At 49.6% G+C, this 13,095-nt stretch overlaps 1 protein-coding gene across 6 annotated transcripts in view; it reads right to left on the bottom strand.

Moving 5' to 3' along the window:
- Positions 1–13,095, bottom strand: part of palld (palladin, cytoskeletal associated protein) — a 614,708-nt gene that overhangs the window by 82,084 nt on the left and 519,529 nt on the right. The gene's annotated exons all lie outside the window — the stretch shown is intronic.

The raw sequence follows: 13,095 nt of genomic DNA, 5'->3' as shown, positions 1-13,095 counted from the left end.
TTGTGTGTTTCTGGTGTGGAGCCATTGTGAGTTAGCACCTGTGGGAGTGACTGGAGATGGTAACATTTCTGCTATAGAATGCACTTGGGGCGAGTGGGATCAAAGGATATGGGGGTGGGGGGAGATGGGATTATGCTAGTGAATTCAATGATCAGCCATCAAGCAGGTTCGAAGGGCCGAATGGTCTCCTCCTGCTCCTATTTTCTATGTTTACCAAGGGTTGACACAATAGACTCTGACTCAGAACACGGTCTGACTCCGCTAGTAAGATTTAGTCCACAGAGCAGTTGTTGGCAGCTTGGACAGGAGATGCCGGTAGTCTATAGCTCTGTGCAGCTGCAGAGCAGGTAGCTGGGGCGCAGAAAGGCCTGTGTGGAGTTGGGGCTCAGAGAGGCATGTGTGGAGTTGGGGCTTGGAGAGGCCTGTGTGGAGTTGGGGCTTGGAGAGGCCTGTGTCGAGTTGGGCTCAGAGAGGCCTGTGTGGAGTTGGGGCTTGGAGAGGCCTGTGTGGAGTTGGGGCTCAGAGAAGCCTGTACAGAGTTGGAGCTCAGAGAGGCCTGTGTGGAGTTGGGGCTCAGAGAAGCCTGTGTGGAGTTGGGGCTCATAGAGGCCTGTGCGGAGTTGGGGCTCAGAGAGGCCTGTGTGGAGTTGGGGCTCAGAGAAGGCTGTGTGGAGTTGTAGCTCAGAGAAGCCTGTGTGGAGTTGTAGCTCAGAGAAGCCTGTGTGGAGTTGGAGCTCAGAGAGGCCTGTGTGGAGTTGGGGCTCAGAGAGGCCTGTGTGGAGTTGGAGCTCAGAGAGGCCTGTGTGGAGTTGGGGCTCAGAGAAGCCTGTGTTGAGTTGGAGCTCAGAGAAGCCTGTGTGGAGTTGGAGCTCAGACAAGCCTGTGCGGAGTTGGGGCTCAGAGAGGCCTGTGCTGAATTGGGGCTCAGAGAGACCTCTGTGGAGTTGGGGCCTGGAGAGGCCTGTGTGGATTTGGGGCTCAGAGAGGCCTGTGCAGAGTTGCGGTACAGAGAAACCTGTGTGGAGTTGGGGCTCAGAGAGGCCTGTGTGGATTTGGGGCTCAGAGAGGCCTGTGCGGAGTTGCGGTACAGAGAAGCCTGTGTGAAGTTGGAGCTCAGAGAGGCCTGTGCGGAGTTGGGGCTCAGAGAGGCCTGTGTGGAGTTGGGGCTCAGAGCGGCCTGTGCAGAGTTGGGGCTCAGAGAGGCCGGAGTGGATTTGGGGCTCAGAGAGGCCTGTGTGGAGTTGGGGTTCAGAGCGGCCTGTGTGGAGTTGGAGCTCAGAGAGGCCTGTGCGGAGTTGGGGCTCAGAGTGGCCTGTGTGGAGTTGGGGCTCAGAGAGGCCTGTGTGGAGTTGGGGCTCAGAAAAGCCCTCGAGCAGTTATCCATCAGCCTAACCAAGGTGAAGCGGTCTGCTCTGTGAAGGTGGCCATTGTCGGTAGCAGCGTGGCCGAGGAGCTGCGACAGTGCTTGTTTTGTGGACACTGAGATGTGGCCTGGTCAACACAAATGTGACTCAGTCTCAGAAGTAGGTCAGCTCATTTGGAACAGAAGACCAAGGAGGCTGGATCTTGGAGAAGGCCTGAGAGAATAATGTGCCTTGTGGGTGAGGAATGTAAAGGCGTTCTCAGCCGGGACCACCGGGAACTCCCCTCTCCGGGTCTGGGTCAGTATTTAAAGCCCGGCTCGCAAGTCCCTATTGGACGGGCCTCCATCTGCTCAACCCGTACTCCACGAAGCCTACGGGGAAATCAATCAGCGATTCCCCCCGTGGTCTTCGTGGGGGTTATAACAGGGAGTGGGGATAGAGTGCAGATGGAACCTGGAATTGGATTTCAACTTGGGAATTTGTAAAGTGCTTTGGGATGTATCCGTAATGGGATATAGGGCCCCGCTGCTCCCTTATTGCCACTTATAAGTTGGTCTTCTGCACTAAACGTGCATCCCACCTTGTTCCTGCCACCCTAGCGCTGATCTGCATTCAGACAGCTCCCAAAATCAGTATCTTAACTTTGCCTGATCATTGCTGCGGGCAGGTTCACTCGCCTGCCCTCCCCCACCCTGGTCTCCTCGTTCCCTCATGAAAATCACCTTGGTTTGGAACAGATGCGTCAGACCAGCACACGCAGGCCAGAGGTGCCTCTCTCCTTGATGTCCCGCCTCTCCTCCCACCAGATTAGGCTCAAGGAAATTCTACCCACATTCTCAATTTACGGGGCCTATATTTCTATGACAAAGGCCTCCGGGGGCAGAATTCCCCACGTGTCCGGGGCGGGTGGCAGTCCATCCATGTAAAAACTGCCCATAAAAACAGGATAGTTCCTTTAATGAGTTTAGGTCAGGGCCCGTATTATAAATACACCTGTTTTTCTCTTGACAGTTGCACATTCCAACACATAATCCAGTCTCAAATTCACCATTCCTCCCCAATTACATAGGTACAAATGAAAATAACAGCATGACAGCTCCTCCCTCAGCAATGCACGCGCTGGACAGACAATGAGAAACAAAGTGCTCCAAACAGGTTAAGTCAGCAGCAGAAGGAGGAAAGGCATGTCAACGTTTTGGGTTACAGGTCCTTCATCAGAACTGCTAAACATCTCGTGCCTGCTCTTAATCACCGGAACAAGCAATAGGCCATTCAGCCCCTCAAGCAAGTTCCGCCCATTCAATGAGATCTTTGTGATTTATCCCTCACCTCCAACCACCTTTTAAGCCGACGATCCTTCATCAGCAATTGGTTTGCAAAACGCCACTGATCTCCGATTTAAAATAACAAGTAATTATTTAGTGCCCAGAATATAGTTGAATTCCACAGGAGCACAAAACCTTATACGTTAAGCCACTTAAAGAGGGATTGGGACAGATGACAGAAGTTAGGTTAGAGAGTGTCTTAAAGGCAGGGAGCGAGACAGAGACAGACAGAGAGAGAGACAGACAGACAGACAGAGAGATGTGGGGATTTTTAGGGAGGCAATAGATTAGGGCCTTGGCAGCTGAAGACAAGACTGCCAAGAATGAAATGAGTTCGGAGGTGATGTGTTGGGTGTTCTGGATCACATACAGGTCACCAACACTTGAAATAGTGCAACACTATTTTATTGAATTATTAACTGCTTAAGCATACTCAGACTGTGGGTCAATGCGATACTAGCTTTAACTAAAGACCTTTGCCTTGTCCTAACCAGTCGATGCACTCAGCACATGGTGAATGTCTGTGTTGCAGGCTGTGAGCTCTGTCCTCCTAGCTGGCTGCTACTCGAATGAGCGGGAACTCTGATGCCCCCCGTCTTTATAGTGCGTGTGCTCTCACTGGTGATTGGCTGCGGTGTTGTATATGTTGATTGGTCCCACTGTGTGTCCATCAGTGTGTGTCTGCACCATGTTATACTGGTGTATATTATGACAGGAGGGGCGAGGTTAAGGAGTGATCGGAAAACAACAATGCGACTCTTAAAATTGTGGCTTTGACTGACTGGAAGCAAATGCAGACCTGTAAAGACAGGGGTGAGTTTTGGATGAGGCAGCACGGTAGCGCAAGTGGATAGCATTGTGGCTTCACAGTGCCAGGTTCCCAGGTTCGATTCCCGGCTTGGGTCACTGTCTGTGCGGAGTCTGCACTTCTCCCCGTGTGTGCGTGGGTTTCCTCCGGGTGCTCTGGTTTCCTCCCACAGTCCACAGATGTGCAGGTTAGGTGGATTGGCTGTGCTAAATTGCCCTTAGTGTCCAAAAAGATTAGGAGGGGTTATTGGGTTACGGGGATCGGGTGGAAGTGAGGGCTTAAGTGGGTCGGTGCAGACTCGATGGGCCGAATGGCCTCCTTCTGCACTGTATGTTCAATGAAAGTTAACGTGAGTGAGCATTGACAGCTTCTTTGTAGGAGAATGTTCCAAAGTTTGGGGAGACAGAGGAACTGTGACTGGACTAGTATCCCAGAGGTCCAGGCTAATACATGCCAAGGTATACAATGCTATGTGCCAAGTGTTGGAAAATGGGATTAGACTAGAATCCCTACAGTGCAGAAGGAGGCCATTCAGCCCATTAAGTCAGAACCAGCCCTCTCAAAAGAGAATCCTACCTAAGGCAAATCCCCCGCCCCATCCCCGTAACCCCACATCCTTAGACACTATGGGGCAATTTTGCATGGCCAATCCACCCAAATTGGGTGGTTGTTTTTTACCGTCACAGACACGAGGGACTGAAGGTCCTTTTCTGTGCTGTAGAGTTCTGTGGTAGTCACCACTGTTTGTATGATGAGTATATGAGAGGTAATACGGTAAGGCTCCTGTACTACAGGTACGGGGGGTAGATCCCTGCCTGCTGGCTCCGCCCAGTAGGCGGAGTATAAATGTGTGTGCTCACCAAGCTGCAGCCATTTCGGCGGCAGCTGCAGGAGGCAACACATCTCTGCTTAATAAAGCCTCGATTATTCTCTACTCTCGTCTCGTCGTAATTGATAGAGCATCAAGTTCAATGACTCTTTGATTCTTGGGATACGAGTTCAAATCCCACCATGACAGCTGGTGTAATTTAAGCTAAATTAATAAATCTGGAATATAAAGCCAGCCTCAGTAATGATGACCATAAGAATCATCATTGATTGCCATATAAATCCTTTAGGGAAGGAAATCTGCCATCCTTACCTGGTCTGGCCCACATGTACACATGTAACTCCAAACCCACAGCAGTCTGGTTAACTTTTAAAAAATAAATTTAGAGTACTCAAGTCAATTTTTCCAATTAAGGGGCAATTTAGCGTGGCCAATCCACCTACCCTGCACATCTTTGGGTTGTGGAGGTGAAGCCCACGCAAACACAGGGAGAATGTGGAGGCTTTAGAGGGGGTGCAGAAGAGATTTACCAGGATGTTGCCTGGTATGGAGGGCATTAGCTACGAGGAGAGGTTGAATAAACTCGATTTGTTCTCACTGGAACGACGGAGATTGAGGGGCGACCTGATAGAGGTCTACAGAATTATGAGGGGCGTCGACAGTGGTTAGTCAGAGACTATTTTCCAGGGTAGAGGGGTCAATTACTAGGGGGCATAGGTTCAAGGGGCGAGGGCAAGGTTTAGAGGAGATGTACGAGGCAAGTGTTTTTTTACACACAGGGTTAGTGGGAGCCTGGAACTCGCTGCCAGAGGAGGTGGTGGAAGCAGGGACGATAGTGACGTTGAAGGGGCGTCTTGACAAATACATGAATAGGATGGGAATAGAGGGATACGGACCCCGGAAGTGTAGAAGAGTTTACTTTAGACGGGCAGCATGGTCACCGCAGGCCTGGAGGGCTGAAGGGCCTGTTCCTGTTCTGTACTTTTCTTTGTTCGTTCTTTGTAATGTGCAAACTCCACACAGACAGTGACCCAGAGCCGGGATCAAACCTGGGACCTCGGCGCCGTGAGGCAGCAATGCTAACCACTGCACCACCGTGTTGCCCAATCTGCTTAATTTTTAACTGCCCTCTGAAATGGCCCAGCAAGCTAAGGGCAGTTCAAGGGCAATTAGGGATGGGCAACAAATGCTGGACTAGCCAATGACGCCCAGAGCCCATGTATGAATAAATATATTTCTGCCATCTTTTGCGTGAAGAATGTGTTATGGGCCAGGGTTTAGAGAACCCCAAAGTGTATCATGGAGTTCACCTGACCCACAACTTTTAATAGATTGTGGTATGGGGAGCACACGGCCCACTCTACAGGTGTGGTACAGCAGAAATGGAAAAGTATTTTTTAAAGCAAAACAATGTTTATTCTATGAAATCAAGTTAGCCTCTTTAAAACATACAGTGAACATCTTAGCAACCATCAATTCAAATACAACCCCCGAAGAATACAACACTAAGTAATCCTTAATAACTTCCCAAACAACATCCAGAAGACAAAAGAAGCACCTTTTAACAGAAGCACATCAGGTTTACATTTACTCCTGAAAACATTTATAATTCTGAATTCACCAAATGATCAAGAGATAGTCTTTTCATGGCAGAGAGAACAACAGTACACCTGCTTTGTCTGGCTTCAGCTCCAACACTGAAAACGAAACCAAAAAAGCACAGACGCACCCAAGCTTTTCCAAAGTGAAACTAAAAAGCAGAGCTAGAGCTCAGCTCCACCCACACTCTGACATCACTGCAGTAACATGAGCAGCCAAACATTTCTTAAAGCGACATTCTCATGACAAAATGTTTAATAACTTCTCTCCGGAATGTTTCGACTTGTATTTTAAGGTCATGGCCCCTTCTCCTGGACACCCACAACAAAATGCTTCTCGCTATCTATCCTCACGATCCCTTTCAGGATTCAGCAAATATCAATCAAGCTACCCCTTAACTAATAATGATAATCTTTATTGTCACAAGTAGGCTTACATTAACAATGCAAAGAACTGACTGTGAAAAGCCCCTAGTCATCACATTCCGCCACCTGTTCGGGTACACGGAGGGAGAATTCAGAATGTCCGAATTACCCAACAAGCACGTCTTTCGGGAGTTGTGGTAGGAAACCGGAGCACCCGGAGGAAACCCACGCAGACACGGGGAGAACGTGCAGACTCCACACAGACAGTGACCCAAGCCGGGAATCGAACCTGGGACCCTGGAGCTGTGAAGCCACAGTGCTAACCACTGTGCTACCATGCTGTCCACTTCCGATATTCAGGGAAATACAAAGCTAGTTTATGTAATCTAGTAACATAATTGAGTGCTAAAACTCACATTTTCTCTTTTCCGAAGCTTTCTATTTCAAACCGCCAGCATTTGGAATGTTATTTGTTAATCTCACCAGACTGTAGACCTTTTTTGCAAGTTCCCAAGTATTGGAAATGAAAACTTAAGGGTTGTTTGGTCGAGATTTTTCCACTAAACAAAGGAATGTTAGTTTTAGGGGGAGGTGAAAAGACTTCTCCCTCGTTATTAATTCAATTGATCCCAGTTTTCACGCACTTTGGGGGCGATTCTCTGAGCCCCGCGCGGGGCCGGAGAATTGGCGCAACCGCGCCACAACGCCCCTGCGCCGGCGTGCGATTCCCCGAGGTGCGGAGAATCGCCGCCATTTGCGCCGGCGCGGTTGGCGCGGCGCCGGCCACGGGCCGCTGGAATCGGCGGGGCCGCCGATTCTCCGAATGGGCCGAGCGGATACGACAGAGTCCCACCGGCGCCGTTCACCTCTGGTCGCTGCCGGCGGGAACTCTGCGCGAAGGGTCGGGGGGCGGCCTTTTGGGGGGGGGGGGGGGGGGGGGAGGGGCGCTCCGTCCCCAGGGAGGGGGGCCTCCGATGGGGTCTGGCCCGCGATTCGGGCCCACCGATCGGCGGGCCGGCCTCTCCCCCCCCCCCCCCCCCCCCCCCCCCCCCCCCGCGAGCCTACTTTCCTGCGCGGCCGGCCCCTGACACCTACGCCATGTTGAGTCGGGGCCGGCACGCTGAAGTCCCCCGCCCATGCGCAGGTTGGCGCGGCACCCATTTGGCGCCGGGGAGGCAGGCTGGAACGGCGTGAACCGCTCCAGCGCCGTGCTGGCCCCCATGTGGGGGACAGAATCGGTCGACCCCGTGTCCGTTTCGCACCGTCGTGAAACGTGACGCCGTTCACGACGGCGTGAATACTTGGGCTCCATTTGGGAGAATCGCCCCCATTAAACGTGTTCTCTCCTGTACTTCCGCCTTAGAAGAGGATCAATATTGTAGTGCAAGGGTCTGGCATATATAGGGTTAATGGGAGATTGAGTATAGGACCGCCCATGCTGTGATGCGTTGGATTTCCCAAGGCCCGTGATGGAACGTCCCCGCCAGGGAGACCTCGACACGGCAACGTTTAGCGCTGGTCCACACAAACGAGGACCAAGCGTAATGGAACCTGGGGGGAGGGTCTCTCAAGTCATCGGAGGCCAGCAGGTGGTCAAACGCTGGGCAGGGCGGTACGCAGGAACTCCCGCCGCTGCCCAGGCACCTTGGCACTGCCACCCTGCACATCAGTGCAGGAAATGAAGGTGTGTGCGGCCTCAGTGGTGTGTTCCTCCCCGTGGCCAAAAACAAGAGTCTTGTTCGATAGCGGGGTCATTCACCCCGCTAAACACGCCCAAAACGGGACTCTGTTTTTTTCACGTTCAACAAGAATAATAACAATCTTTAGTGTCACAAGTAGGCTTACATTAACACTGTAATGAAGTTACTGTGAAAAGCCCCTAGTCACCACATTCCGGCGCCTGTTCGGATACACAGAGGTTGGATTCAGAATGTCCATTTTACCTAACAGTGCGTCTTTTGGGACTTGTGGGAGGAAACCGGAGCACCCGGTGGAAACCCACGCAGACACGAGGAGAACGTGCAGACTCCACACGGACAGTGACCCAAGCCGGGAATCGAACCAGTGTCCCTGGCACTGTGAAGCAACAGTGCCAACCACTGTGCTACCGTGGCACCTATCGCGCCCTTTGCATATAGCCACATGTAGTTAATAAAAACTTGCTGTTGACATACTGAAGACAACGAAGACCTCCTTAATAAACACATTCTTCCAACCACACCATCCCAACAAATACTTCCATTTCCCCCCCATGCCAACTGGCCATGTCTCTGCAAAATGCCAGCCTGTGTGTAATACCTCAAGTGCCTTGAGCAAGCTTTTGAGAAACAGGACATTATTCACTTAACAGACCAGCCACAAAATAAGAAAACAACTTTCTTTTGTGCAGTGTCTCTCACAATCTCAAGGCGTAGCAAACCTACAACCAATGAAATCATTTTGAAGTGTAATCACAGAGGTCGTGTGGGGAAATCTGGCAGACAATTTGTGCACAGCAAGCTCCCACAGAACAGCAATGAGATCATGAACAGAGCATCTGTTTTAGTGGCCCTGGGTGGGGGATAAACGTTAGCCGAGACACGGGGAGAACGCTCCTGTTCTCCTTCCCGACATTGCCGCCCCCAGAGTGCAGAAGGGGACCTCGGTTTAACATCTCATCTGAAAGATAAACCCTCGCTATCTCCGTCCAACAAGAAATTCAAATTTACATTCATTCACTCCGTGACCAAAGGTAGGTTTTTGGCTTCATTGTCTGCTGACGCTTCACCCCGAGCTGTTCCCTTTGTAGCTTTATTTTGATCAGTGGTGGTTTGCCATTACCTTCCACCCTCAGGAGCAGGGCCAGGAGGCAGCTCCCAAGACGACTTCAGCAGGAACGGGAATCGAAGCCAAGCTGCAGTCATTATTCTGAAACACACACTAGCGCCAGCTAGCCAACTGAGCTCAAATTTACCCATCATAGTTACAAACAATAGAAATATGGAATAAAAATAATAACCTTTATTATTGTCACAAGGAGGCTCACATTAACGCCGCAAATGAAGTTATTGTGAAAAGCCCCTAGTCGCCACACTCCGGCACCTGTTCGGGTACACAGAGGTAGAATTCAGAATGTCCATTTTATCTAACAAACACGTCTTTCGGGACTTGTGGGAGGAAACCGGAGCACCCGGTGGAAACCCACTCAGATGCGAGGAGAACATGCAGACTCCTCACGGACAGTGACCCAAGCTGGGAATCGAACCTGGGACCCTGGAGCTGTGAAGCAAAAGTGCTAACCACTGTGCTACCGTGCCATCCATGAAGAATCCTTTTTAAATAAACATTAGGAGTTTGCAGAATATAAATTCTGATATATGACCATTCCTTTAAAAGAAATTGAGGCGCTTTCTATAGCCTAAATTAGTTAACATGTTGGGGAAAGAGGGGATAGGAAAGGAGGCACAAATGGGTGATCCTTCATGTACTATTGCTTTCAGTAATTGTAATGCCCTAATTTCCTCCAGCCCAGGTCAACAATTATTTAACGGTCCGACATTGTAAAGAAACACATTGTAAAAGGCACTCCACTGGGAAGTGACAGGCCTATACATATCTGCTGCTTCTGCCCCCCTGCATTAAGCTGTAATAGATCCTCTTCCCCCAACCACATGTCTCACAGCTGAACTCAACATATGGTCCTTCCAAATCCTTCTGCAATTTAAATGGTATTCGATCATTCATAATTACATCCATGAGATATACTTCAGTTCTGAATAGGCTTTGTGGTGATCTTTATGAGGGGTTCCCAGGATGGTAGATGTATTGATCACAAAGATACACAAAGCTCTTTTTAAAGAACTAAACTAAGTTTATTTTAATACTACTAAATGTGAGTTCGACACTTATTCCAAATAGTGAACATACATATAAGAATTAAACTACACTCACTGACACTATCTATATCTATTAACTAGAACAATTATATTTTAACTAACTCTGCACCTCGAGATCTGACCCAGAAGTCTAAGAGCCTGTGCAATATACAGCACTGTCCCTTAACTCCCTCTAGTGGCTAGGTTTGACATAACATTAACTCTCTAAATGCTGTACATTTGTGTAATGTCACAGGCTTCAGTCCGTATGGGATTGCAGTGTTATCAGAACACATACAGCTCTACAGGGCTGATGCACTATCAATGACCATGAGACGAAAATGGTGAAACAATTGAGGCTTTATTGCACAAGATGTTGAGCCTCTTGCAGCTAGAACCAGAATGGGAGCAGCGCAGGAGAGCATACACTTTTATACATCGCCTGCTGGGAGGAGCCAGCAGGCTGGGATTTACTGTATTACCTGTAGTACAGTACGAAGTCTTACAACACCAGGTTAAAGTCCAACAGGTTTGTTTCGATGTCACTAGCTTTCGGAGCGCTGCTCCTTCCTCAGGTGAATGTCCATTTCATTCACCTGAGGAAGGAGCAGCGCTCCGAAAGCTAGTGACATCGAAACAAACCTGTTGGACTTTAACCTGGTGTTGTAAGACTTCGTACTGTGCTCACCCCAGTCCAACGCCGGCATCTCCACATCATGGCTACCTGTAGTACAGTGGCAGTACCGTAATACGCGTAGTATGTTATCAGTGGTGTTTCCCACAAGGGCCACTTCAGGGAGCCTGAATTCGGATAACACTTAAGAGTTAAATATAGGGCAAAATGTGTCTCTGGTGCTGGGAGTTTGGAACAAGCAGGAATAACCTTAAAATGCGAGCTTGGTTGCTTGTGGGGTGATGTCACCAAGTGCTTCTTCACACTAGCAATTGCAGACTCTCTCATGAGGAGCAGGGTTGCTTTGCAAGGGTGTGGCCATAAATGGATTTCATCCGAGTGTTCGGACTCCCTCTCATCCAGCCCTACAACCTCTCACAACTCAGCGTCGTCGTCCCCCACCCTCGTCTCTCGCTCCACCCCTCACTCTCTTTGCCCCATCACTGACCAAAAGCTCTGGAATCCCCACCCTTAACCGCTCTGCCTCTCTCTCCCTCTTCCAGATGCTCCTTGAGACCTACCATTTTGACCAAGCGCCTGGTCACCAATCCTAACATCTCCTTTAGCTCAGTATCGATTTGCCATATTACCTAGCTGTGACAGTCTGACATGAAATAAAGGAGCTATGTAAGAGCAAGTTGTTGTCAAACACTAAGTGGAGGGCTTTTGGTGAAGTCTTAACTATTTATGTGGTTCTCATAGCATACAAAGAACAAAGAACAATACAGCACAGGAACAGGCCCTCTGGCCCCCCAAGCCTGCATGGTACCTGCCTAAACTAAAAACTTACGGAGTCCGTATCCTTCTATTCCCACCCTATTCATATATTTGTCTAGATGCCCCTTAAATGTCGCTATCGTACCTGCTCCCACCACCTCCCCTGGCAGCGCGTTCCATATATTTACCACCCTCTGTCTAAAAAACATGCCTTGCACTTCTGTTCTAAACTTTTCCCCACACACTTTAAACCTATGTTCTCTAATACTTGACTCTCCGACCCTAGGAAAGAGCATCTGTCCATGCCACTCATAATCTTGTTGACCTCGATCAGGTCGCCTCTCAACCTCCGTCGTTCCAGTGAGAACAGACCGAGTTCATCTCACTTCCCATCATAGCTAACATATCAGCAATGCCTCAGCCTCATTGCAGGAAATATATTACCCTGGCAAACCAATTGTACAAGCCAGGCCGTGTTCATGTGGGACACAGTTTGAAGAAGTCGGATGAAAACAGAGAATGCTGGGAAAACTCTGCGAGTCTGGCAGCATCTGTGGAGGAAGAAACCGAGTTAACGGGCGGCACGGTGGCACAGTGGTTAGCACTGCTGCCTCACAGCACCTAGGACTCGGGTTCGATCCCGGCTGTCCGTGTGGAATTTGCACATTCGCGCCGTGTCTGCGTGGGCCTCACCCTTCCAACCCAAAAGATGTGCAGGATAGGTGGACTGGCCGCGCTCAATTGTCCCCTAATTGGAAATTAAAAAAAAAAAAAAGAATTGGGTACTTTAAATTTATAAAAAAGAGAAAAAGATTTTGAGTCTGTATGACTTCTACAGAGCTGTTTTCTGATGGGTGCAGCTCACTGTTGGAATATTTGAGAGCGTCCCTCGCTCTGAGCACCCAATTTAGTTCCCTGTCCCTGTCCCCCCTCATGTTCTCCAATACTGCTAAAGCCTTGCTGGGAGACTCCATTACATTTTACATAGAAGTGTTTTATCCTCCACAGGAGCCTCTTCGAACCCTTCTCCATCTTATCCTAATCTTGTATTCCTTTCTCCCTATGCTACCGTGCTTCCCAATCCATAATCCAGAAGCAGAGATTAATACTCTGGGGAGGTGGGTTCAAATCCCATTGTAGCACGGTAGCACAGTGGGTAGCACAGTTGCTTCACAGCTCCAGGGTCCCAGGTTCGATTCCCGGCTTGGGTCACTGTCTGTGTGGAGTTTGCACATTCTCCCCGTGTGTGTGTGGGTTTCCTCCGGGTGCTCCGGTTTCCTCCCACAGTCCAAAGATGTGCAGGTTACGTGGATTGGCCATGATAAATTGCCCTTAATGTCCAAAGCAAAAGGTGAGTTGGGGTGACTGGGTTACGGGGATAGGATGGAGGCTTGAGCTTAAGTAGCGTGCTCTTTCTAAGAGCTGGTGCGGACTTGATGGGCCGAATGGCCTCCTTCTGCACTGCAAATTCTATGAGCAGCCAGTGAAATTCAGATTCAATTACTAAATCTGGAACATAAAGATAGTGCCAGAGATGATGACCACAAAGCTACTTGTAAAA

The sequence above is a fragment of the Scyliorhinus torazame genome, chromosome 9, assembly GCF_047496885.1.
Source record: "Scyliorhinus torazame isolate Kashiwa2021f chromosome 9, sScyTor2.1, whole genome shotgun sequence".
Taxonomy (NCBI): Eukaryota; Metazoa; Chordata; class Chondrichthyes; order Carcharhiniformes; family Scyliorhinidae; genus Scyliorhinus; species Scyliorhinus torazame.
This window is presented reverse-complemented; position numbering and strand designations above follow the sequence as displayed.